The 23,808-nt window shown below is 35.4% G+C and overlaps 1 pseudogene; it reads left to right on the forward strand.

The window, feature by feature from the left end:
- The first annotated feature begins 6,504 nt into the window (after nucleotides 1-6,504).
- Nucleotides 6,505-23,808, forward strand: part of LOC121030075 (endophilin-A1-like) — a 30,102-nt pseudogene continuing 12,798 nt past the window's right edge.

Below are 23,808 nucleotides of genomic sequence, written 5' to 3' on the forward strand. Positions count from 1 at the left end.
GACATTAGCCACCTTTATTGTTATGAGACTCTCATCTCAGTTTAGATTTTTTTTTTATTTTTTTTAACGTTTATTTATTTTTGAGACAGAGGGAGACAGAGCATGAACCGGGGAGGGTCAGAGAGAGGGAGAACAGAATCCGAAACAGGCTCCAGGCTCAGAGCTGTCAGCACAGAGCCCAACGCGGGGCTTGAACTCACGGACCGTGAGATCATGACCTGAGCCGAAGTCGGCCGCTTAACCAACTGAGCCACCCAGGCGCCCCTCGCCTCAGTTTAGATTAATATTGACTTTAGATTTAACATGGTAAGAGAAAATTATTACCACAACTATATCAAGTCAAGGAAAGATATGCATCATGAAACACATTAACTATTTTTAATTTTATTAATACATTGAACTGCATTAACTATACAAATGTAGACCTTTGTAGCAAGATAATAGCAGTAGAAATATATATAATATTTTGGAAAGCACTGCTTCAAAGTAGATTCCCCTTATTTTCTTATATTCTGGGCCTTAGAAATCTGAGCATAAGAAACATGTTTTACCTAAGTTCTTTGTAACGTGAGAAATGTATTTTATTAATAACCATTATCGATAATGCTAACAAAATGTCTTTAGGCTATCCTATTTTCTATATCTATTCATAAGTAGTTCTTCGATTGCATAGTATAACAAGTCTTTAATGTAGATAGAAAATGTTCAACTACATCTGTATTACAGATAAAACTGACTGGTCTCAGATCTTACGTTAATATATGGCAAATTCAGGATTGAAATCTTGTGATTGTTTTGCTTTCTGCAACAACGAGAGTCAAACAATTCACCTCATTTAAAGTAATTGGTAAAAATAATTTTGTACTCCATTCAGAACTTGGCACATCAGGCACTGAAATATTAGAAGAATAGATGTTTAATAATGAAGGACTGTTCTCTTTTCCACTACATCTTTCCACCAAAATACTTTCAGAAAGATTTGGCTTGGTTCCTTCTTTGTTTGTTTGTTTGTTTGTTTGTTTATCATATTAGAGTAATCTCCACAGAGGCTAAACCCCTCTCTCCAGCTACTAGTGTAACATCTGTCATGTAGTAAAAAGTCAATGTAGGTTTTTTTGAATGAATGGATGGTTGGATGGCTCTCTGATTGCCTGCTCGGCTGGATGACTGCATTTTTTTATTTATATCTTGGGATCTTGGTATTTGAAATTATTATGATTGCCTGAAATAAACAATGAAAACTAAGGAATTCTTCACTTCGCCTACAGCAGTGATAATCGTGATGGTTAAATTATTCATTTCTTGACTTTGTTTCTCAATAATTATTCAGTGTGTGTAGGTTGTGTTCCAAAAATCTGCATTTTAACACACTCAAATTTATACTAATTTATACAAATTTATACTAATACAGGCTGTAGATTATGTTTTGAGAATACTTTTATATGGTATATAGGTCTGATTAGAGCAGACTTTGTTAAAATTTCTTGAGCAAATCTAGGATAAAGTTGTCACACTTCAGATTCCATACATCTCAAAGTACTAAGTTGATCGCTGAAATGGCAGAAGTTAATGCTATAAGCATTAACAATAAAGATAAGAAATCTGCACTGAACATTTGATGTGTGCGGTATTTTAGAGTGTAATTTTGCCCATCTCCCTACCTCCCTCTGGCAAATATCATATTTGTTTTCTATATTTTTAGAGGTGATTCTGCTTTTTGTTTGTTTTTACATTTTTTTTAGAGTACACATATGAGTGAATTATTGTATTTGTTTTTCTCAGTCTTACCTATTTTACTTAGCATAATACCTTCTATGTCCATCCATATTGTTACAAATGGCAAGACCTCATCATTTTTATGGCTGCATAATACTCTATTTTGAATTTTGAATTTTTTAAATGTTTATTTATGTTTGGGGGCGGGGGCGGAGGGAGACACAGCATGAGCAGGGGACGGCAGAGAGAAAGGGAGACACAGAATCTGAAGCAGGCTCCAGGCTCCAAGCTGTCAGCACAGAGCTCAAAGTGGGGCTCAAACTCACAAACTGTGAGTGATCATGCCCTGAGCCAAAGTCCGACACTTAATTGACTGAGCCACCCAGGCGCCCCTGTAATATTCCAGTGTGTGTGTGTGTGTGTGTGTGTGTGTGTGTGTGTGTGTGTGTATCACATCTCCGTTATTCCTTCATGGACCCTTAGGTTACTTAGGTTGCTTGGTTATTGTAAAACAATGCTGCAATAAATATAAGGATGCATATAGCTTTCTAAATTTGTGTTTTTGTATTCTTTCAATGAATACCTAGTAGTGGAGTTCGTATGATATTTTTGTTTATAATTTTTTAAGGAACCTCCATACTGTTTCCACAGTGGCTGTATCAGTCTACATTTTCACCAACATTGCATAATGATTCCTTCTTCTCCACATCCTCCCCAACACTTGTTATTTTTTGTCTTTTTATTATTATTATTTTTTAACCATTCTGACAGATGAAAACTCATTGCAGTTTTGATTTGCATTTCCCTGGTGATTAGTGACATTGAACATCTTTTCATGTGTCTGTTGGCCATCTGTATTTCTTTTTTGGAAAAATATCTATTCATTAGTATAATTAATCATGATTAGTCAATGTTAGAAACTTAAAACTCACCTTCAAAGACCTTTAGTTAGATCTTTGAGACATTTTGTTGTGTTCTTTTTTCCTCAATTAAAAAATATTTTAATAAACAACACATATTTAGAGAATGACTACTTTTAGTTAAGTTTAATTGAATGAAGATTTCATTATTCTTGCTCTGGGAAAACCAAACATTGCCTACCTCTAGGTTAAGATTCTCGCTGGATATATGCTACATAGATAATGCCTTTCAAAGTGACTTCTGAAATTTTTTTTGTTCTCTTCTACTTTTTTTAGTGTTTATTTTTTAGAGACAGAGACAGAGCATGAGCAGGGGAGGGGCAGAGAGAGAGGGAGACAAAGGATCTGAAGTAGGCTCTGTGCTGATGGCAGTGAGCCTGATGCAGGGCTCAAACTCACAAACTGTGAGATCATGACCTGATCTGAAGTTGGATGCTCTGCTGACTGAGCCACCCAGGTGCCCCTCTTCTACTTTTTTTTTAAATTAAAAATAAATTATTTACACTTTAGCTTTATCATTTTCATTAAGCTATTTTGAAATCCAAGGTGTTAGTTTTTCCTACTTCCTATCTTTGAATTCTGGGTGCAGCCAAGTTCCGCCTTCAATATTTTGGTGGTCTGAATGTTTGTTGACCTGAAAGTTGCTGCAACATGGTTTTATTTCCTTATAGACCAATGTCTAGTACAATTATATGGCCTTTAGAGTAGAAAATAAACAATATATGTCTACTTCATTGCTTTTACTATTTGAAAATGTAGCTCAATTGCCTTCAAACTCATTAATTTCCTCTGCCTCTTCAAATGAAATGGTGTCTCATATAACACCTGAACAAGAGTGAATTATTCCACTTCAGAAGATGAGGAGAAAGAGTTATGCCCTATTGAACTTTTAATATAAACCAACTGCTCCTTGAAATGCTTAATGATTAAAGAAAAGACCTATAGGGAGCTTCCAGACTCGATCTCTCTTAAAAGAATAAATAAAACAGACAGGTAATTAAGAGCAAATTCAGTTCTTGGTTTCACTGCTCAGTGTGTATGCTCACTATGGGTTAGCAGATCATAATACCAAGCTGGAGAGAGCCTCTGTCTGGTAGAAGACATATTTACTAGTTTTCACTTTGAAAATGTCAGCAATCGAGAATCTTCAACTTTTACTAACAATCCAAGACAAAGCTGATCTACTCAACAACTACATTTTATCATAGATGTGTTAAAATGATATGAGATTTGTGTGACTGTGTGTGTGTGTGTGTGTGTGTGTGTGTGTGTGTGTGTGTGAAATTATTTCTTATTCAGAAGAAGTAAGCTTCATATATATGTATATGAACATGTCAGAAATTTCCTAAGGGCAAATATTTGAAGATTAGTTCTTGTTCCTTTTGTTATTTCCCCAAATATCTGCTAATTCTCAGTGCCTAGCCACATTTCAGTTATATTATCTAGAGAACCAGTTGAACTTCCTTTTTCTTTCCTTTTATTACACTGCTTATAACCTCTGTTCTGCTCAAATGTTCACCTCCCATCTTTGTTTCACTCATGACAAACTTCTCTAGGGGTAGAATGAAAATGATTTAGACTTTAATTTTCATTGAATTGAATCAGATGGATTTGGAAATGCCTCCTGTGGTTATGTAGTTTTTGTACTACCCTACTACTCAATTAATACCACTTACACACTAGTCTAATTTAATGCCCACTTCCCAGTCACAATCCTGAAAGTTGTGTTGTGTGTCATTTTGACATACAAACATATTTACTCTCACTAGAATCTCTCACATGGGTTCAATAAGATCATACGGAACACAGTATGGTTAATTGGTATTTGGAGCACAAAGTACTTATCCAACACCCATTTTTTCCCCTAACTTCTCCAGAATCAGAACTCTGAATGACTTATTGCCAGATGTTTGCCTCATTTCTTAGTTTTATTTGAAGATTGGTAAGCTCAGTTGGATATAAGGAAAATTACTGGGTTGGTTTTCCAAGAAAGTCCTTTAAATAAAGATGACTTTTTTTCTTCATGACCATTTTCAAAAGCTGTCTTATTTCTGTTTTTGTTTGAAGCATAGAGATGATGACTGAAGCTGCACAGGAAAACACATGAACATAAGATGAGCTTGACAGTAGAATAACACACTTAAAATGATGCGTGTGCAACAGGAAACTGGAATGTTGATACCACAGACCTTCCATAACAGCTATGATAGTCTCCCCACTTTGTAATTCCTTTACGGGAGAAAAATACCAACCTTTATCTGTTGATGTTATTGAAATAATTTATTCTAGGAGACAAATATAATTCCCAATGCACACAACTGTTTTGTGCTGGTTTTGGCCTATTGACGGTAATGCCACCAGCTAGAAATGCCTGAAAGCATTCACCTGGCTTACATTGAGCTTCCTACAGACATCTCTTTCCGAACCAATGTTAGAACCACTGGACTGACTCTTGGGGTTCCTACTGTGCTTGCTTGCAAGATGCCCTTCAGCAACAGCCATCAGGAAACTTTGAAAAAATAAATGTTTATTAGCTACAAGACGTGGAAATTACACAATACACCTGAGGCTCTCTGGTGGGGGGGTGAGGGGTAGAAAGAGAGAAAGAAAGCAAGAAAGCTCATGCACAGGGTTTCTGTTTTTATTGGGGTCAAGGGTAGGGGCCTCCAATTTCACAGGCTCATTCTTTATTGGTGTATTTAAAACATAAGAACATCATAAGATTTAAAACATAAAAGTGGTGATTTAAAGTGAAGGAAACAGAAAAGACAAGTGCTCCCAAAGATGAGTAATTGAAATCAACCATATTTTCTAAAACAAAAGAAACTCAGGCAGAGGGGAGTGGTCTGACTCTATCTAGCCCGGTGGCTGGTAATGTGCTTTTCAACATAATTGTCTTTGAAATGGATGTCAGCAATCCAAGTTTAAGTCATCCTTTTGCATCACAAAAACAGGAAAAAAAGTGATCATTTATATAAATTCTTAAGTAGCTGGCACATACTGGGCAATGTACAGTTAATCAGTAAAAGTGGCAAGCTGTTAATACAATTGGAGATGAGAATTCTTTTCAGGTCATTCTCAGTATTTGAACTGCCATAATTCTCAGTAGATTCAGAAAGAATCAAAGTTTTCCCAGCAGTGCAGTGCAGATTGGAAAACAAGCAAAAAAATCACAAGTAACAAATGCAACTCAAATACTGCAGAGAGCATGTATTCAAAGATTGTGTATTAGGAGAACCTATATTTAAATTTCAACCCTTAAAAATTATAAACAGAAAATTGAGAATTGCTTCAGTTTGTAAATCTCACAGAGAGGGGCACCTGGGTGGCTCTGTTGGTTAAGGGTTGGACTCTTGATCTCAGTTCAGGTCTTGATCTCAGGGTCTTAAGTTCAAGTCTCTTGTTGAGCTTTGCACTGGGCATGGAGCCTACATTAAAAAAAAAAACCCTCAAACAGAAAAATGCTTTACCAATATCAAAACCAGTATAAGAGGGGTACCTGGGTGGCTCAGTTGGTTGGACATCAGGACTCAGGTCATCATCTCAAGGTTCATGGAATCAAGCCCTGCATGGGTCTCTGTGCTGACAGAGCAGAGCCTGCTTGTGATTCTCTCTCATCCTCTCTCTCTGCCCCTCCCATACACTCTACATAAATAAATAAATAAACATAAAAACAAAACCAAAAACACTATAAGAAGTTGAAATTCAAACATAGATTTGGAAGTCCCTGATGCCTAGGCTCTTTTGTCTTATTTCTCTTTGGTACAGCTTAAAGATCAGGAGAATTAATAATGGTAAAATATGTTTGATGATCCTTGATAAAAGTTCATTTTCTTAGGGGAAATAACAAATGACTTCCCTGTACATTATGGGTAGAAAAATGATGATGGTGGTGGTGGTGGTGGTGGTAAAGAGTCCACAAAAATCATAGATGGAAATATTCCAATTTATCCAGTAAAATACAAAGTTATACAATTCTCTGATTCATAAAAATAAAGTCATAAAACATTTACTGTTTTCTTAATTTTAGCTTTTGATAAAAAGTGTGACTAATTATTTAACAAGAGTGCATATGACTCTAAATTTTAAGTGTGAAATGAAATTTGGAAATAAATAACTTGAGATATGGTATAATTGATGCAGGCAGGCCGGTCTGAGGACCCAGAGGGGGTCCTGAAGAACTAGCCAGAAGTCCTTGGCTTCAAGCAAGATAGAAATCAAACGTGAACCAGCAGTTTGTAAATCTCACAGAGATTTACATACATATACATATATGCATATATATACACACACACACACATATACATACATATGTATGTATATGTGTGTGTGTGTGTATATATATATCTTTATATATGGAGAGACAGAGGGAGAGAGAGAGATGGATAAGGAGAGAGCATCCAAGAGACCTGGAAAGGAAAATAGAATGAGTCTGTCTTGCTTGAGGTCTGGGGTTTTTACTGGCAATTGTGGTCTGGTGCACATGTCCTCTTAGGCATCCAGGAATTGGGCAGAATAAGGAGAGGGTCCAGGTGTCCTTCATAAGTCACTAATTCCCTGAAACCAGGGGATTTGGTGTCAAGGTGGTTGGAGTCAGTGGTCTTAGAGAACTTTTATGAAGACCCTGCCTGGTCACACCTTAGATGTTCTGTATAGTGCTGGAAGCCTCCAAAGATACCATAATCTCTTGGTTCCTTACAAGGAAAACATGTTATTTGTATTTCAAAGCATGTGTAGAGTGGGGTTGGAGTGCAAGCCCTAGGAAGAATAGAAACTGGATAGGAAGCAACAAAACAAAAACAAACAAACAAAAAGCTTTTTTTCACTCATGGGGTTCCTTCAGTTTCCCTGCCTCATAATTATGTCAGCTATGATTGAATATTGCCCAAATTCTCTACACATTTCTATATTCATTCATTTTAAGTATATCTTTTCAGATTCCCTTATCAAAGAGCAGAGTCTATATCTTCATTCCTTGAATCTGAAATAGCCAGATGACTTTTTTGTCAGTGATATTTCTGAAACTAAGCCTCAACAGGATTTTATACACTTTCTCCTAGACCTTTGTCTTATTGATGAAAGTAAGCCAGTACTGTGTAGCTGTAGGATAAATACCACATGGAAGAGAGCTGCGGTAATCCAGCCAAGAACCATAGGACTCCCAGAGGCAAAGCCACCTAGTTTCATTAGCAGTGCTTAAGGGAGACCAGCAGCTACAGTAAGAACCCCTTCCCACAGGCTAATTTTTAACATACCAAGAACAGTGAATTATTGCTTAAAATACCCAGTTTTGTGGTGCCTTTTCACGGAGAAATATTATGGCAATAAATTACTAATACAACAGCCTAAAATGATTACATCATTCTGAGACACTAAGGAAATGTTATAATTGTGCTATAACAAGTTGAATTATAATACTTTTCTTTTAATAAAGGAAGTAGAAAGTGAGTTTGGCAAACATGGGTTTCGTTACAAATTTCATCATAAAATAGAAAATTAATTAGCTTTTTGGGGCATTGCTTTCCTCATGTTATAAATTGGAACTACCAATTTTATGTTACCAATAGTAACTACCCCTTTGTTGCTGGCAAATAGGCCTGTATATTAAAAGCAAAATAATTAACACAAAATAATCTAAATCTTTTCCAATGCTTTAGCCATTGACCTACATGGAGATTCTGTTAACTAACACATAAGCTAGGCATCTCCTACTAAATGTATTACCAAAAAAAAAAAAAAAAAATCATTGGAATACTATTTAAATATCATCATAATCATTAATTGATAAATGCAAGCAAACATTCTCACACTCAGAAAATGGAAATTATTTTAATAATCCCTTAAAGAAGGAAGAGTTTAAATATGGAATCACATATTTTTATTTAAATTGAACACAAGAAGACGTATGGATGGATCACACAGTGCATTTTTAAACACTATAGATAAAAGGTATTCAAACTTTTAAAACATATGTCAACACATAGGATATCTAGCTACTTTTTGAGAAGCTTAGTAAATTCTATTCATACAAATAATATTGAAAGCAAGACTTCATTGATTAAAACAAATACATTAAAGATTCCTAAGTAATAAATAATATTAAGAAAACTTTTGTGTTGAAGGATGTTTTTTTTCAAAAACATTTTTTTCTTTAGAACATATAAAAGAAAATAAATACATTATATATAATAATTATACTCCCTGACCAGGTGTGATTTACTCCAGAAATGCAAGATTCTTTAAATATTCAAAATCAATCAATATTATCAATCAAACTGATAAGCAACTGATCACATCAATTGATATAGAAAATCATGAGGGACTTACAATCTAGAAGTAATAATCTAATTCAACAAAGTCACAGGACATAATAAAAACATGCAAGAATCAGTTGTGTTTCCATGTACTAAAAATGAACAGTTGGAAACCAATATTTAAAATACTTTACCATTTAAAATTGTTTCAAAGGACATGGAATACTCAGATGTAAATCTAACAAAACATGTACAGAATCTGTATGCAGAAAAATCACCAAAAAAGTTAATAAAGGAAGACACATATTGTGCTCATGATTTGGGAGACTTGATATAGTTAATATGTCAATTGTCCCCCAGACTGATATGTCAGATGGGCACAATGACTATTAGAATCCCAGCAAAGTTGTTTTTTTTTCAATATATAAACATATTCTAAACTTGACATGGAAATTCAAATATACTAGAATACCTAGAACAATTGTTTAAAAAAAAGTGTGAGAGGAAACTACCTAATTTTAGTAATACTAGGTATCTGCAGCGATCAAGACAGTGTGGTATTGAAATGGATAGATACAGAGATCAAAGAAGGAGCAGAAAAACTAGAAATAGACCCACACAAGTATGCACAATTGGATTTTGGCAAATTTACAAAGACAGTTAAGTGAAGTATGGGTGACATTTCAACAAATATTAAGCATGGCATCTCATGATCTGTAAAAGAAAATATTGATAAGTTACACTTCATCAAAATTTAAAATGTATGCTCCATGAAAGACCCTGTTGAGAAGATGGAAAAACAAGCTACAACTGGGAGTAAATATTTGCAAACCACCTACAGGACAGAAAATAAACATCTTTAATATTTAAAAAACTTGAAACTTAGAAAAAAAAAAACAAGAAATGCAATTAAAAGTGGACAAATACTGTGAGCAGATATTTCACCAAAGATGACATACTGATAGCAAGTAAGCATATGAATATGTTCAATATCATTAAGCATTAAGGAAATGAAAATTAAAATCATGGCATATTCGAAAGATTAAGTTAATGAGATAATGATAATACTGAATGTTGGCCAGGTAAAGGATATATTGAATTTCTCATAAATTGCTGATAAGACTGTATAATGGTATAACAGACAGTATTTGGGCAATCTCTTGTAAAACTAAAATGCACTTACTATATGACCTAGCAGTCCTATTCCTGGGATTTATCTCAGAGAAATGAAGCCTTATGTTCACACACACAAATTGTACATGGATGTTCATGGAAGGTTTATTTGTAACCCAAAATTGTAAATAACCCTGTTGTTCTTCAACTAAAATGGTTTAACAAACCATGGTGTATCTATACCATAAATATTACACAGGAGTAAAAAGGAATGAACTGTTGAAACATACAATCACCTCCATGGATCTTAAAGGACCCAGGATGAGTAGAAATGCCAGTCTCAAAAGGCTGCATACTATACATTTCATTTATATCAAGTTTTTAAGCCAACATAGGGATGGAAAACAGATTAGCTGTTAATGTAAATAGTTTCAGAAGAGTAGGGTTGGTGTTACTACAAAGAGGTAGTATAAAGGAGTTTCTTTGAGATGATGAAGTGCTGTTTCTTGGTTGTGGTGGTGGTAAACCAAATCGATATATGGGAAAGTTTCATAGAATTACACACACATAAACTCAAATAAGTGCGTGTAAAAGCTGTTGATATATGAATATAATCTGTAGTCTAACAGTATTCTACCAATATCAATTTCCTTATTTTCCTTTTGTGAAATAGTTATGTGAGATGGCACTATTAGAGAAAGAATGGAGATAGGTCAACAGGATTCTCTGTACTATGTTTGCAGATTCCTGCATATTTATGATTATTTCAACATAAAAAATACCCTCTAGGTTTTTTTAGATTTTTTAACGTTTTTTTGTTTTGTTTTGGTTTTGAGAGAAAGGGAGAATGAGAATGAGTGGAGGAGGGGCAGGGAGAGAGGGAGAGAGAGAATTCCAAGCAGGCTCTGCACTGTCAGACTGGAGCCTGATGTGGGGCTCAAACTCACAAACCGTGAGATCATGAGCCAAGTGGAAACCAAGAGCCTGATGCTTAACCACTGAGCCACACAGGCGCCCCTTGTGTTCTAAATTTTTAAACAATTTTTTAATAAACCAGAGGGGCATGAATGGCTCAATCAGTTAAGTATCTGACTCTAGACTTCTACTCAGGTCATGATCTCACACTTTGTGGGATCAAGGCCTGTGTTGGGCTTCACTCCAAAGCTCAGAGTCTGCTTGGGATTCTCTCTCTACCCCTCTTTCTGCCTCTCCCCCACTCATGCTTGCTCTCTCTCTCAAAATAAATAAATAAACTTTAAAAAATTTAATTAACCAGAATTTAATACCTCATATTGGTTCATCACTAGTCAATGGAGTTTCCTCACATTAGCCTGCATTTCTAATGTTCCAGATATATGCATTTATAACTAACCGAGGATACCTTATCAAGAACATTTCTATCTCTATAACAGTGTATGTTCTATATCCTTCAACTTCCATCTCCACAGGGGCGCTAACTCTAAAAGTACAGGCCAATATGATCTATTCTGGAAAATTCTCTTAGACTTACTGTAAATGGTATTGTAGTGTAAGTCTACTATGAATACCTCTCCCCACATCCATACAAATACCTATGTACAAATCCCTACCATGAAACTTGTTTTCTTATTACAGAGTATATGTTTCTGAGAGAATTAGAGTGCAATATATGGGTAAGAACTATTTTCAGTATTTCCATCTTTTCATATGGTACATAGAATATAGTGGTCCATATTATAGAAGTTGATAATGACAGCTTAAATAAATAAGCAAAATATTTTGGAGGGACACTATGATCTAGAAGTTGACTTTAATTATCTGGATTAAAAGATAGACCTGATTTTTCAAAATAGATCTGGAATGTTTTTACTATAACATTGCCTTTCAGATCTTTTTTATTGTTGTTGTTATCAATTGTGAAAACCTACAGACACTGATTCTTTTAGTGAATCAAATTATTGAATATTGAACTCTTAGGAATTTTTTTTTGAATATTTTAAGCATAATTCTTATACCACATATATCATTTGTCTTCTACAGTTCCTTAAATTATTCATATAAATAAGTGTTGTATGAAATTGTTTTGGGGAACCCAAATGTAACAGCACTTATTTTACTTTCTAGTGAAACTATATCTCAAGAGTTTAATTCTGGGAGTGCGTGGGTGGCTCAGTAGGTTGAGCGTCTGACTTCAGCTCAGGTCAAGATCTCATGGCTCATAAGTTTGAGCCTGGCCTCAAGCTCTGTGCTGATGGCTCAGAGCCTGGAGCCTGTTTTGGATTCTATGTCTCCCTCTCTCACTACCCCGCCCCCACTCACTCTGTCTCTCTCTCAAAAATAAATAAATATTAAAAATATTTTTTAAGAGTTTAATTCTGAAGATCATGCTTGTTGCTATATATCATCTATTACTGTATACACATTTATTTCTGTTTTTGTGCATTTCCAATGTTACTTTGCAATGGTTAAAGTGCTTCTTCATCTTAACTTTAGACTCAAAAACACACCTTGCTTTTATTTACTGTAAGTTTTATCTAATTCTATCTACCAGAAAATTTAAATTTAAATTTGTAGACTATAAATGGAAAATTCAGTTAGAAGCTTTGTTTCTTATTCTTCATTCTAAATACCTTCACCTGCAGTTAGAGGAAGTAAATACTTTGTTTTCTAGAAACGTTTGTATAGCAAGACATTCTTTGTATCACCTGTTGAAATTTCACATTCCAGTAGTTTAATAGAAGAGATAATTTGTTTCTAAGTATGCAAATTCTTTTTTATATACTGTAGTTTTGATGTACAGGTACAGCATATTGTAACACATGAGTTTTTTTTTTTTAATTGAACAGATGTTAAAATTACAAAACTTTCTCATAGTAAAATATTTGGAAAAAACATGGAGTATACAAATAGATTCTACAACAAAGACTGTTGAAAAACTGGAAAGTGTATGCATATCAAAGTGTCTAAACATATAAGAAGATAAAATTGGTCTTTTCCGATATGTCTTTTTATATATGATATGTCTGTGAATATCTCTATATACACATAATTGTAAGTGAATGCTAAGTAAAAAAATATAGCAACTATTCTAAAAGGATTTAGGAATGGCACAAGCTGTTAGGGGAGAATTGAATTTTTAGAAAGTGAAAAGGAACTTTATAACATTTATGTATCTACTTGCTGATAAAAATAGCTTTTATTGTTTAATTTTTTTTTCCACTTTCAGATTATATTGTCATTGGATATTGTGAATACTTAGTGGATAATAAAAAAGTAACATAAAGTTTAATGTAGGACCATATTGCAACTAAATAAAGAACTGATCTCTCCTGTAATTTAGTTCTCAGTACTCACTGCTCACATATGTGCAGGCAATGGAATTGGGGTCTTCATTTCTTCATTACATTCTGGAGACAATGGTATCAAACCACACTTCCCCACCACCTGGAAATCCCAAGTCCCCTATTGTGGTTTATTTTCTATTGCCCTGATAGCTCTTTCACTCCTTTCCCAATCCTGTTAAATTCCATTTAATCCCCTCACTCTCAGATGATCTTTGTTCTCATGTCAGAGAGGAAATAAAATGCATTAGATAGGAACTGGATCAACTTCCTCAAAAAGACAAAATAAATAAATAAATAAAGACAAAATTAAAAAAAAAAAGAAAAAGTAAAACAAACAACAGAAGAAAGAAAGGGGAAAAATACACAAATGGATGAGTTTCTCCTGCAACTAAAATCTAATTTCCTCATCTCTGTCCTGATTCAATGCTTTTCTGTCTTCCCGGGGATTTCTTTACCGGCACACTTTTACCTTTATTCCCTTCTTCTCTTCTTGATTTTTTTTTTGGTAAGTATTTGAGAATATTCAGATTGTTTCATCAATAGAAAAAGTAAATACTGCCTCTCCCTAGATAACTACCTATTGTGCAGGCCCATCTGGAAAGCTGTCAAACCCCTTCCTTCATTTTATAGCCACTTTGCTGCATGGTATAGTTTAGCACACTAGCCATGTACACTACTTTTCATTTGCTTCAAGTGAGAACATGCACACACACACACACACACACACACACACACACAACCTGCTTTCTCTTTAAATTTCTGGCCACTCTTGCAGAAACATTTTTTTTTATTTTATTTTTTATTTTTTATAATTTACATCCAACTTGGTTAGCATATAGCGAAATAATGATTTCAGGAGTAGATTGCTTAATGCTCCTTACCCATTAAGCCCATCCCCCCCTCCCATGACCCCTCCAGTAACCCTCAGTTTGTTCTTCATATTTAAGAGTCTCTTCCTTTTTGTCTCCCTCCCCATTTTTATATTATTTTTTTTCCCTTCCCTTATTTTCAACTGTTTTTCTCTTAAAGTCCTCATATGAGTGAAGTCATATGATTTTTGTCTTTCTCTGACTGACTCGTTTCACTTAGCATAATACCCTCTAGTTCCATCCACGTAGTTGCAAATGGCAAAATTCCATTCTTTTTGATTGCCGAGAAATACTCCATTGTATACATATATACATCATATCTTCTTTATCCATTCATCCATCGATGGACATTGGGCTCTTTCCATACTTTGGCTATTGTTGATAGTGCTGCTATAAACATGGAGGTGCATGTGTCCCTTCGAAACAGCACCCCGGTATCCCGTGGATAAATACCTAGTAGTGCAATTGCTGGGTCATAGGGTAGTTCTATTTTTAGTTTTTTTAGGAACCTCCATACTGTTTTCCAGAGTGTCTGCACCAGCTTACATTCCCACCAACAATGCAAAAGAGGTCCTCTTTCTCTGCATCCTCACCAGTATCTATTGTTTCCTGAGTTGTTAATGTTAGCTATTCTGACAGGTGTAAGGTGGTATCTCATTGTGGCTTTGATTTGTATTTCCCTGATTATGAGTGATGTTGAGCATTTTTTCATGTGTCAGTTGGCCACTTGGATGTCTTCTTTGGAGAAGTGTCTATTCATGTCTTTTGCCCATTTCTTCACTGGATTATTTGTTTTTGGGTGTTGAGTTTGATAAGTTCTTTATACATTTTGGAAACTAACCCTTTATCCGATATGTCATTTGCATATATCTTCTCCCATTCTGTTGGTTGCCTTTTAGTTTTGCTGATTGTTCCCTTCACTGTGCAGAAGCCTTTTATTTTGATGAGGTCCCAGTAGTTCATTTTTGCTTTTGTTTCCCTTGTCTGCAGAGACATGTTGAGAAAGAAGTTGCTGCGGGCAAGATCAAAGAAGTTTTTCGTGCTTTCTCCTCGAGGATTCTGTTGGCTTCCTCTCTTACATTGAGGTCTTTCATCCATTTTGAGTTTATTTTTGTGTATGGTGTAAGAAAGTGGTCCAGGGTCATTCTTCTGCATGTCGCTGTCCAGTTTTCCCAGCACCACTTGCTGAGGAGACTGTCTTTATTCCATTGGATATTCTTTCCTGCTTTGTCAAAGATTAGATGGCCATATGTTTGTGTGTCCATTTCTGGGTTCTCTATTGTGTTACATCGATCTGAGTATCTGCTCTTGTGCCAGTACCATACTGTCTTGATGATTACAGCTTTGTAGTATAGCTTGAAGTATGGGATTGTGATGCCTCCTGCTTTGGTTTTCTTTTTCAAGATTGCTTTGGCTATTTGGGGCCTTTTTAGGTTCCATACAAATTTTAGGATTATTTTTTTCTAGCTCCGTGAAGAATGCTCGTGTTACTTTGATAGGGATTGCATTGAATATGTAGATTGCTTTGGGTAGTATCGACATTTTAACAATATGTTCTTCCTATCCAGGAGCATGGAATCTTTTTCCATTTTTTTGTGTCTTCTTCAGTTTCTTTCATAAGCTTTCTATAGTTTTCAGTATATAGATTTGTCACCTCTTTGGTGAGATTTATTCCTAGGTATTTTATGGTTTTTTGTGCAACTGTAAATGGGATCAATTCCTTGATTTCTCCTTCTGTCGTTTCATTGTTGGTGTATAGGAATGCAACCGATTTCTGCGCATTGATTTTATATGCTGCAAATTTGCTGAATTCATGAATCACTTCTAGCAGTTTTTTAGTGGAATCTTTTGGGTTCTCCATATAGAGTATCATCTCATCTGTGAAGAGTGGAAGTCTGACCTCCCTCTGGCCAATTTGGATGCCTTTTATTTCTTTGTGTCGTCTGACTGCAGAGGCTAAGACTTCCAATACTATGTTGAATAACAGTGGTGAGGGTGAACATCCCTGTCTTGCTCCTGATCTTAGGGGGAAAGCTCTCAGATTTTCCCCATTGAGGATGATATTAGCGTTGGGTCGTTCATATATGACTGTTATGATCTCGAGGTATGCTCCTTGTATCACTACTTTCTTGAGGGGTTTTATCAAGAAAGGATGCTGTATTTTGTCAAATGCTTTCTCTGCATCTATTGAGAGGATCATATGGTTCTTGTCCTTTCTTTTATGGATGTGATGAATCATGTTAATTGTTTTGTGGATATTGAACCAGCCCTGCATCCCAGGTATAAATCCCACTTGGTCGTGGTGAATAATATTTTTAATGTATTGTTGGATCCAGTTGGCTAATATCTTGTTGAGGGTTTTTGCATCCATGTTCAGCAGGGAAATTGGTGTATAGTTCTCCTTTTTAGTGGGGTAACTGTCTGGTTTGGAATCAAGGTAATGCTGGATTCATAGAAAGAGTTTGGAAGTTTTCCTTCCATTTATATTTTTTGGAACAGCTTCAAGAGAGTAGGTGTTAACTCTTCCTTCAATGTTTGGTAGAATTCCCCTGGAAAGCCATCTGGCCATGGACTCTTGTTTTTTGGCAGATTTTTGATTACTAATTTGATTTCCTTACTGGTTACAGGTGTATTCAAATTTTCTATTTCTTCCTGTTTCAGTTTTAGTAGTGTATATGTTCTAGGAATTTTTCCATTTCTTCCAGATTACCCATTTTATTGGCATATAATTGCTCATAATATTCTCTTATTATTGTTTTCATTTCTGTTGTGTTGGTTGTGATCTCTCCTCTTTCATTCTTGATTTTATTTATTTGGGCCCTTACCTTTTTCTTTTTGATCAAACTGGCTAGTGGTTTATCAATTTTCTTACTTCTTTCAAAGAACCCGCTTCTGGTTTCATTGATCTGTTCTACTGTTTTTTGGTTCAGATAGCATTGATTTCAATAGCATTAATAATAAATAATCTTTATTATTCCCTTTCTTCTGCTGGCTTTCGGTTTTATTTGCTGTTCTTTTTCCAGTTCGTTAAGGCATAAGGTTAGGTTGTGTATCTGAGATCCTTCTTCCTTCTTTAGGAAGGCCTGGATTGCTATATACTTTCCTCTTATGACTGCCTTTGCTGCATCCCAGAGGTTTTGGGTTGTGGTGTTATCATTTTCATTGACTCCCATATACTTTTTAATTTCCTCTTTAACTGCTTGGTTAGCCCATTCATTCTTTAGTTGGATGTTCTTCAGTCTCCAAGTATTTGTTACCTTTCCACATTTTTTCTTGTGGTTGATTTCTAGTTTCATAGTGTTGTGATCTGAAAATATGCACAGTATGATCTCAATCTTTTTGTATTTACTTAGGGCTGATTTGTGTCCCAGCATGTAGTCTATTCTGGAGAACATTCCATGTGCACTGGAGAAGAATGTATATTCTGCTGCTTTAGGATGAAATGTTCCGAATATATCTGTTAAGTCCATCTGGTCCAGTGTGTCATCCAAAGCCATTGTTTCCTTGTTGATTTTTTGATAAGATGATCTGTCCATTTCTGTGAGTGGGGTGTTGAAGTATCCTACTATTATGGTATTACTATGGATGAGTTTCTTTATATTTGTGATTAATTAATTTATATATTTGGGTGCTTTCACACTTGGTGCATAAATGTTTACAACTGTTAGGTCTTCTTGGAGGATAGTCCCCTTGATTATGATATAGTGCCCTCCTGCATCTCTTGATACAGTCTTTATTTTAAAGTCTAGATTGTCTGATATAAGTATGGTACTCCGGCTTTCTTTTGTTGACCATTAGCATGATAGATGGTTCTCCATCCCCTTACTTTCAATGTGAAGGTGTCTTTAGGTCTAAAGTGGGTCTCTTGTAAAAAGCATATAGATGGATCTTGTTTTCTTATCCATTCTGTTACCCTATGTCTTTGGATTGGAGCATTGAGTCCACTGACATTTAGAGTGAGTACTGAAAGATATGAATTTATTGCCATTATGATGCTTGTAGAGTTGGAGTTTCTGGTAGTGTTCTCTGGTCCTTTCTAATCTTTGTTGCTTTTGGTATATATATATATATATACATATATATATATATATATGTATATATATATATATTTTTTTTTTCATCTTTTCTACCCTCAGGACGTCCCCCTTAAAATTTCTTGCAGGGCTGGTTTAGTGGTCACAAACTTTTAATTTTTGTATGTCTGGGAAAGTTTTTATATCTCTTTGTATTTTGAATGACAGCCTTGCTGGATAAAGAATTCTTGGCTGCATATTTTTCTGATTCAGCACATTGAGTATATCCTGCCACCCCTTTCTGGCCTGCCAAGTTTCTGTGGATAGGTCTGCTGCAAACCAGATCTGTCTTCCCTTGTAGGTTAGGGGCTTTTTTCCCTTGCTGCTTTCATGATTCTCTCTTTGCCTGTGTATTTTATGAATTTGACTATGATATGTCTTGTTGATGGTCGCTTCTTGTTGAATCTAATGAGGGTTCTCTGTGCTTGGATTTTGATCTGTGTCTTTCCCCAGGTGAGGAAAGTTTTCTGCTATGATTTGCTTACATAACCCTTCTACCCCTATTTCTCTCGCTTCCTCTTCTGGGACCCCTATGATTCTGGTGTTGTTCCTTTTTAATGAGTCACTGATTTCTCTAATTCTTAAATTGTGCTCTTTTGTCTTAATCTCCCTCCTTTTTTCTGCTTTGTTATTCTCTATAAGTTTATCCTCTATATTGCTGATTCTCTGTTCTGCCTTGTCCATCCTTGCCGTTTCTGCATCTATCCGTGATTGGAGCTCAGTTATACCATTTTTAATTTCTCTGGGTATTTTTTACTTCTTTTATCTCTGCAGAAAGGGATTCTAATCTATTTTCGACTCCAACTAGTATTCTTATTATCATGATTCTAAATTCTGGTTCAGACTTCTTGCTTGTATCTGTGTTGGTTAAATCCTTGGCTGTCATTTCTTCATGTTCTTTCTTTTCGGGTGAATTCCCTCATGTTGTCATTTGGAAAGGAAAAAAGGAATTAATGTGGTAGAAAATTTGAAAATAAAAAAATTAAAATTAAAAAATATTAAAATTAAACTTAAACACACACACACACACACACACACACACACAAATCTAATAGATGCTGCTAGATCCTAGGTGTGTTTTGGTCTGGGTGTTGAAAGTTGTTTGACAGATTAGAAAAAAAAGGGGGGGGAGAAAAAAAAAGTAATCATTTGAGAATTTGAAAAAATGAATACACTGAAGTAGACTAAAATGAGATGATGGAGGTAAAATAAAATTTGAAAAAATATATACAAAAGTAAATAATATAGTAGAAAAAAATTAAAGAAACATATATTTTATAAAAATTAAAAAAATATGATTTTTTTTCTTTTTCTGTATTTAGGAAAAAGGAAAAAAAAATGAAAAAGAGAAAAAAGATAAAAAAGAATAAAGAAAAGAAAGAAATCATTTGAAAATTTGAAAAAGTGAATACACTATAGTAGATTAAAATAAAATGATGGAAGTAAAATAGAATTTGAAAAAATTTACATAAAAGCAAAAAATATAGTAATAAAAATTAAATAAAAACATTTGTAATAGAAATTGAAAGTAAAAATGAAGTTTTTCTCTTTCTGCATTCAAGAAAAAGAAAGGAAATGAAAAAGAGAAAAAAGAAAAAGAAAGGAAAAAAGGAAATTGTTCGCAAATTTGAAATGGTGATACACTGAAGTAGACTAAATCAAGAAAAAGAAAAGAATTATGAAAGAGAAAAAGAAAAAAAAAGAGGAAAGAAAATTGAATAGATGAACCTGCTAACAGATTGAAGTAGGACTGAAATTACTTCATTTTCCCCTAGAAGTCAGGCTATGTAGCTCTTTATAGTCCATTAATTAAGCCAGTAGTGAGAATTGGGTTCTTGAAGAGCGAAGTTGGCCCAGGTGGGCAGTGCTCAGTGTAACAGCTCTGCTGTCCACTAGATGGTGCTGCCAGCCTAATGGGGTGGATTGTTGTGGTGCTTGTAGGTGCCTATGCGCATGTATGGAAGTGGTAAAAAATGGCACCACCCAGCTACCCAGTCTGTTCTCCCGGATCAACAATCGCGCACCTGTCCTCTGTCTTCAGCTCTAGTTCAATCCCTGCTTTTTCACTCTCCTTGACCAGGCCCCCGGCAGTACCTCTCTCCCGAGTTTTGTCTCAGATGTGGCTGTTTTCCCTGGGTTCTTACTTCTGAAGGACTGTGGTTTTGACCCGTTCCACCCCTCTGTGGGAGGGTCTCACTGAGCAATGGCTGAATGAGCAATGGCCGAATGTCGGCTGCACCCAGGAATGCTTGCTGGACCCTGCTGCTGCCAGTGCCCCGAGACTGCGGCCAGGTTCCAGCCCACCCCAGAAAAAATCATGAGACAGTGTAGCAGCAGTGTTTCAGGGATTATGGAAAATCACAACACACATCTAGCACCAGGCTTCACCCTTAAGGACCTTGTGCCAGCACCAGCGAATGTGGCCATTTTCTGGGGTCTGCTGGGACCAGGTGCTTTCAACAGTCTCTACAAAATGTCTTTCCAGCAGTGGAACCGCTTTCCCCTGTGTGGCCTGAGAACCTCCTGGACCCCACTCTCTTCCTGGGGATTCACCCTTCCCACCAGAGTACCACAAGGTATCGAGTTGCAGAGATGCAGCCTTTGCACTCCCCTTGTTTGCAGTCTTAACAGAATTTAAAACCCTCTCCTTTCTCCTTTCTCCCTTTTTAGTTTAGTCCCTGTGGCTGTTTCCAATTTTCCACTTTCTCTCCAGCTGCTTTTGGGGAGGGGTGCTTTTCCTATATTCTCCCCACCTCCCCAGTCTCTGTCCCCTCTCTGCTACCTTTCTTGGCTTCTCGCTCCCCAAATTCAACTCTCCGCCCCGCATACCTGAGGAATTCTGTGGTTCAGGTTGTGCAGATTGTTGTATTAATCCTCCAATCAGTTTTCTAGGTGTGTAGGATGGTTTAGTGTTGGTCTGACTGTATTTCATGGATGTGCAACACACAAAAACTTCCATGCTGTTCTGTTATCTTGGCTCCTCCCCTTGCAGAAACATTTTTTAAAACCTCTTTTTTTCCCCCAAACATTGATTTGTATTTCCTAAATGTCTCTGCTAAGTCCTCATCTTAATACCACAAATATTTCCTGGGCTGTCTCATTGATTTCCATGGCTTTAATTTTCATCCATTTTTTTAACTCCTCCCAAATCTGCCTTTGCATTATAGCTTCTCCTAGATTTGGGAATGGAATATTGAATAATGCATTAGACACAACTCTCTGGATGTTAGGAAGGAACCTCAAATTCATCATGTTCACAACTGAAATCTGGAATTTCTCTCCCAAGGGCCATTCTCCTATGCCTCCTGCTTATTGCAGGGTACGTATCAAACCTGAAGTGCCTAAAATAGAAGCAGGAGCATCATCTAGGATCTTGAAAAAACCTGCCCTGATATTATCCCTGATAGGATATTGTACAATTATTTAAAATAATTGATTTAGAAAAGAATTATACACAATATTTGATCGACTTAATGTTCTGCCTTTTCTAGTATTCTTCCCTGAATTTAAAGAACGATTTCACTTATTTTTTCAATGATCTCATTTTGGTTAAGATGAAAGAAACTTTCATTAGTCTGGTTGTGAATAAATACCATAATTTTTCCTTATTTAGTAGAGCTCACCTTCGGTCAGCCTTCCTTTTTTTTTTAATTTTTTAATGTTTATTTATTTTTGAGAGAGAGAGGGGGTGCACAAATGGGGGAGGGACAGAGAGAGAGGGAGATACAGAATGAGAAGCAGGCTCCAGGCTCTGAGCTGTCAGCACAGAGCTTGACGTGGGGCTCAAACCCAAGAACCATGAGATCATAACCTGAGCCAAAGTCAGATGCTTAACTGACTGAGCCACCCAGGAGCCCCAGCCTGGCTTTCTTTTTTGAATCTTATTCCAAGAAAATACTTCAAATAATCTTCTTAAGAAACTGAAAGATAAATGGTGTAAGTCGTGCTATTTATATTTATAATACCATTCATTATGGATATACTAGCAAATATATATTTTTAATTCTGATCATGCATTACTAATACACATGAAACCTACATATAAATATGAAGTAAACTAAAACAAATTTCATATCAATGAATCCACCCTTATAGTATTATTGGTAATCCTATTCATTATATGTGAAATACGTTTCTTTTGCCTGATTTCCTATTTGGTTATTTATGTTATTTTACACGTTGATTTGTTACAGTTGTGCTGAATACTAAACCTTTATGTACTACAAGTTTTTCCCACTATCTCAACGTGGAGCATTCTGATGAAAATTTTCTAAGCTGAAATGGTGTAAAATTAAGAAGCAATTACCATTAATTTATATGGAAAAAGTTTTGAGCATTCCAAGTGCGAAAAATTAACCTCTCTTAGGCTTTTCTGATCCGTTAGGCCACATCTTGCTAACAGATGCATAAAATAAATCAAGATAAAGCACAGAGGCTCACGGACACCATTCAAACTCTGGCAGCTTGATGCTGAGATGCTGAGTGTAGTTCCCAGGGAAGGCACTTGGTGACGCCACTCTCACTACTTGGGGTCCGGGCTACCTCTGTAATGGCTCACTGTAAACTAAACTCTGAAAGTTATTTTTGCTTTTTGCCTTTTATCCTTTTGATTTATTTCAGATAGCAGGGAAAACTTGTACTGAAGAAGGTCTTTTGTGAAGGCAGAGTGGTATAATGTGACCTTATATCCGTGGGAGATACCTGTATTTTCATTGCTTATTATTTCTCCCATTTTTTTACTTTTCTGTTGACTTTTAAAGAGATATTTTTATAATGAACATTTATAAGTGAAGTATAACCCCATCTTTAAAGATAACTCTACCATTTCTTTTCTCATTTTTCAGGAGAATTAGGAGCCCTCAGAGCAGTAACGGTTGTTATTTCTCATTTTATTTCTCTCCCTTCAGTTTCACGTTCTGATCAACAGAAAAGTATCCATTTTAGTTCTTTTACAGCAGAGAATCACTGCTTCTCAAATAAATAAATAAATAAATAAATATATCTGCCTCTTTAATCATATTGTTCTTTAATGATACATATTTATTTTCATATTAAGAACTGATAATTTAATAAATATATGTTATATAGACATAAGAAATTGCCATCATAATATCTTTGACCCATTTGGAAACACAAGTCTTATATCCACAATAACTTCCCACAATAACTTATCATAGTGCTTTGTTTTATCTGTGCATTATTCTATAATTGCTTTGGGTACCCCAGTAAGATTCATATCTACCAATATGGTTTTAGTATAGTATTATATATAGAAACTTAAAAATAGTGTTATAATTTTCTTTGTATGATCAAAACCCTTTATTAGTTATTTTATTTTTGAACACATTTTACCTCTCACTTATATTTGAGTCTTACTTGTTATATGAAAATATTCTAAAACTCTTTGATATGCACAGAATGAATGATATGTTATAAATCAAAACCATGTTGCTGTCACTACCTCAAATATCTGCTTAGATATATAAATGATTACAGTGTTTTTAGTACAAGAAAAATTAAAACAAAATAAGCCATATATC

The sequence above is a fragment of the Herpailurus yagouaroundi genome, unplaced genomic scaffold (genome assembly GCF_014898765.1).
Source record: "Herpailurus yagouaroundi ecotype Mexico unplaced genomic scaffold, PumYag 139, whole genome shotgun sequence".
NCBI classification, from domain to species: domain Eukaryota; kingdom Metazoa; phylum Chordata; class Mammalia; order Carnivora; family Felidae; genus Herpailurus; species Herpailurus yagouaroundi.